Here is a 4,805-nt window from a genome sequence, read left to right as displayed (position 1 = left end):
CATCAAAATTTATATATTATACATTAAAATTTTTGTACTCTAATTTTCTTAAAATTTGTAAGGAAAAAAAAGATAAAAATGATGAAAAACGATAATAATAATAATAATAATAAAAAAGAATAAAAAAAATTAAACAACAATATCAAAAAAAAAGACATCAGTGATAACAATGATAATAATTTATTTTTAATATATATTTTTATTTAAATATATAATATTTTATACCGATAATTTATTTATTAATTAATTTTTTATATACACATAATAATTAAAAAATCACTCCTTTATTTTATTTTATTTTATTTTTTGTGGGATAACATAAAAGAGCATGGGGTAAACAGCCGCCATTGCCATGTCATCTTTTCCGTTATTCCACAAACTAATAGGGATTATATTCGTAGTTAGTTGCTAACAGCATAAAAGGTGTTCTGGTGTTTAAACTTTAAAGCAAGTAGCAGCAAAGGTAATTAATTAAACATGGAAAAGTTTCTGTATGTGGTCAGTATTTTTAACAAATTTTAGCCAATACTTAGTCGACATTAGATCTTTAACACTTTGTTGCATTTGTATTTTTTGGAATTTGTGTACAAAAAGTTAAAAATATTATCGTTGAGTAATTGATGGTTAAAAATAAAAAAATCTGTTAGTCTTTTAGTATTACTAATTAAATTTTTATTTATTTTTCCCTTTAAATTTGCAGATAAGTATGAAAGATACTCCACTAATTGGCCAAGATTTTGGTTGAGTAAGCAGTCTAATTAAATTTGATGAATAATAAAGTGTTGATATTGCTACTTCTTAAATTACCTATATTCTCAGCAACATCGAATATGGCTGGGTCAGGGGCGGAGCTAGACTAACTATTTAGGGGGCGATGTTTAATAATTTACTAAAATTATTACCTACTGCAAAGTAAAAGTGAGAAATTTGAGTGAATGAAGATATCAGAGAAGTCCAAAACAGGATCCAATTTTGAGTTCTCAATATGTTGTATGCGAGGAAAGGTACAACTGCCATTTTGAAGCACTTGATCGGACGCTCAGGGATCTTATGTCAGTTATCGATCAACATAAGACACATCAACCATTTGGTGGTAAGTTTGTTGTTCTAGGAGGTGATTTCAGACAGATACTTCCGGTGATTTCGAAAGAAAGTAGACACGATATATTGGCATCCGCTATACCGAAAAATACAATTTATGGATTAAAAAGATGAGATCATATAATACAATTTTATTGTGCCAACCTCAAGATTTAAGTTTTGCATGCACGTTAATCAAACAATAAGAATTACAATAAATCAATGTTCAAATACAAAAATTATAATATATAACCATATCTTAGTTTGAATTTTAAAACTTGAACACTAAATAATAATTGTTTGTTTATAAAAAGCATAACAATAGTAAATAATAAAGTGCTGATATTGTTACTTCTTAAATTACCTATATTCTCAACAACATCGAATATGGCTGGGTCAGGGGCGGAGCTAGACTAACTATTTAGGGGGCGATGTTTAATAATTTACTAAAATTATTACCTACTGCAAAGTAAAAGTGAGAAAATTGAGTGAATGAAGATATCAGAGAAGTCCAAAACAGGATCCAATTTTGAGTTCTCAATATGTTGTATGCGAGGAAAGGTACAACTGCCATTTTGAAGCACTTGATCGGACGCTCAGGGATCTTATGTCAGTTATCGATCAACATAAGACACATCAACCATTTGGTGGTAAGGTTGTTGTTCTAGGAGGTGATTTCAGACAGATACTTCCGGTGATTTCGAAAGAAAGTAGACACGATATATTGGCATCCGCTATTAACTCATCTCATCTGTGGTCATTTTGTAAGGTTCTGAAACTGCATACGAATATGAGGCTTCTAATGTCTTCTTCGGATCAAGATGAAGGTGAAATGAAGAGATTTGCTAATTGGATACTTGATGTTGGAAATGGAAATATTGGCTCTGTTGTTGGTGATGAATCAGAAGTTGAAATTTCAGATGATCTATTGATTACAACTACTGATGACCCTCTCTCTCATTTGGTAGACTTTGCATATCCAAATTGTTGTAAAACATGTCAGATTACAGGTATTTTCAGAGTAGGGCAATTCTTGCACCCACGCTTGAGAGTGTCGAGAAGGTAAACGATTTTGTCTTGACAATCTTTCCATGGATGGAAAAGGAGTATTTGAGCTCTGACACAACATGCCAAGCTGATGAGAATGAAGATGTACAACAAGAGTGGTTCACACCAGAGTTCCTAAATGACATCAAATGTTCGGGACTACCCAATCACAAGTTGACTTTGAAGTCAGGAGTCGCTGTAATGCTATTGCGAAACATAGACCGGACTTCAGGTTTATGCAACGGGACAAGATTAATAGTTAACGAACTTGGCAGCAACGTAATTGGAGTGGCGGTAGTGACCGGTAGAAATATTGAAAATAAAGTGTACATTCCAAGAATGAACTTGATCCCTTCAGATTCAGGATTGCCATTTAAGTTCCAACGGAGACAATTTTCATTAACAGTATGCTTTGCAATGACCATTAACATGAGTTGGGGTCAATCATTATCACATGTACGGCTTTATTTGTCAAAATCAGTGTTCACCCATGGACAACTTTATGTTGCTTTGTCAAGAGTTAAGAGTCACAGTGGCCTCAGGATTTTAATTATAGACGAAGACGGCAATCCAAAGTCATCAACAACAAATGTCGTGTTCAAAGAGGTTTTCAATAATATTTAGGTAAGAATAATATTATTTTTATTTTAATAGCATGTTATGATTTACACTTTTGTACAAATATTTACTATAGATATAACTAATTTATCTATAACTCTTTTTTCAAATTTGAAATGAAATGTGTAACAAGGAACACAACATCCTATGCCAAATGCTTTTCTAATGAAGTTAGTAAGATACTAGGTTGTCGATAAATTTTTATTAGCTTTTTGATATAAAATTTAGGGTAAAATTAACATGCTATTATTACAGTTATATATGTTTTTATTTTTTTATGGCTCCCTCCTTATGGTTCAAGAATATTATAAACTTCAAACTCTTCTATTTATATTTTACTTTGAATAAAGATAAAATAACATATTTAACACGTTTATTATATAACGACGATGATAGTGTTATACTAAATTTAAATATAAGCCCGTGCATCGCACGGGTTTAACACTAGTAACTATACAATATATAATATATAATAAATCTCAACAACTTTATGCCGCCTCTTAAACTAATTCCATATATATAATATGAGTACACTAATAATCTTAAATCAAAATTTATTCTCTAATTATTTTCTTAATATTTAAAAAATAAAAATTTAATTATATATATTATCTTCTAAAAATATCAAAAAATTAAAATAAAATCAAAGTTTTTTTATATAAAAGTTATGAGAATAATTAGGAATATAAGTTAAAATTCTGACTCTCAATTATTTTTTAATTTATCAAAGTTTTTCATTCTCATCTATCCAACTTGTTGAACAAGTAGAACATATATATAGTACGAATAATTAATTTATCTTCAACCATCACTCGGTTTTTAATCTAATAATATAATTAAATGAATTTTTTATTAAGTCGCCTTTTTTTTAGGTAAGTATAATTTAATTTAACTTTTATAATTAAATTTTTTTAGGTGACTATCTTATTTTAAAATTTAGTCATCTATTTTATAAGAAAATTACTCGCACTTAGATTCAACATACAAATTTAAATCTTGAAATATCTCAACTAATAGGTATTTTAGGATTTAGAATTTTATATTTTAGGATTTAAAATTTAGAAATTTAGAATTTAAGATTAGTTTTATTATTTGCGGTTTAGGATTTTGTTGTTTAAAATTTATGGTTTGTTTGGGTGAATTTTTAAGAAAATATCTTTTTTTGAATCATCTTTTTTTAAAAGATTTTATGGAAAAGTAAAATAATTTTATGTTTGGATGGTATCTTATACAAAAAGATCTTTTTATTTATCAATTATGTTTGGGTATAACAATATAAAAGTATTTTTTTGTTTATTTATTATATGAAAAATATCTTTTTTTTAAGAAAAAAAATCTTTTAAAAAAATATAAATTACAATTTCTCAAAAAAAATTTTTTTTAGTGCTTTTACTTTTATTACTAGAAATTTGCCAAACACGCTAAAAAATAAAAAAAATAATTTTTATTGAAAAGATATTTTTTATCAAAATAATAGCGTTCAAACACGCACTTAGAATTTTGAATTTTAGTGTTTATAATTTAGGATTTTATCATTTGGAATTTAGAATTTTATTGTTTATGATTTAGGAATTATAATTTAAGGTTTAGAGTTTTGGATTTTTTTTAATTTGATTATGATGTTGTTTACATAATTTCAGATTTGTTTAGATTATAATTTTGATTTTTTGAATTTAATATTAAACAATCTGATAAATTTTTGTATTTGAATTTTAAATATTAGAAAGAAGTTTAAATTTTATTTTTAAATATTACGGAGACAATAATATACAGAAAAATAAATTTATGTATGTGTTTGAGGCTGTTTTTTATTTAAATTTTTGTCAAAAATGACCCTAAATTAGATAACTTTTCATAGATTATTATTGTAATAATTATTCTAAAAATACATATGCTTTCACAACATAACCAATTTTTGATTAAAATATTAGTAACATTAATCTTTACTAATTACTCACATCAACGGTTGTAGATCAAGATCATTTAAAATAAAAAAGTTAGTAAAATAATAAAGTAAGTAGTTAATATTTTTAAATTAATTAAGATAGTAATATATATAT

General features: G+C 26.6%; 1 pseudogene; it reads left to right on the top strand.

Moving 5' to 3' along the window:
* The first annotated feature begins 1,687 nt into the window (after positions 1-1,687).
* LOC107472799 (uncharacterized) lies at positions 1,688-2,751 on the top strand (annotated as a pseudogene).
* The last annotated feature ends 2,054 nt before the right edge of the window (positions 2,752-4,805 follow it).

The sequence above is a fragment of the Arachis duranensis genome, chromosome 2, assembly GCF_000817695.3.
Source record: "Arachis duranensis cultivar V14167 chromosome 2, aradu.V14167.gnm2.J7QH, whole genome shotgun sequence".
NCBI lineage: Eukaryota > Viridiplantae > Streptophyta > Magnoliopsida > Fabales > Fabaceae > Arachis > Arachis duranensis.
Note: the sequence above shows the minus strand (reverse complement) of the source record. Positions and strands in the feature narration are given on the sequence as shown.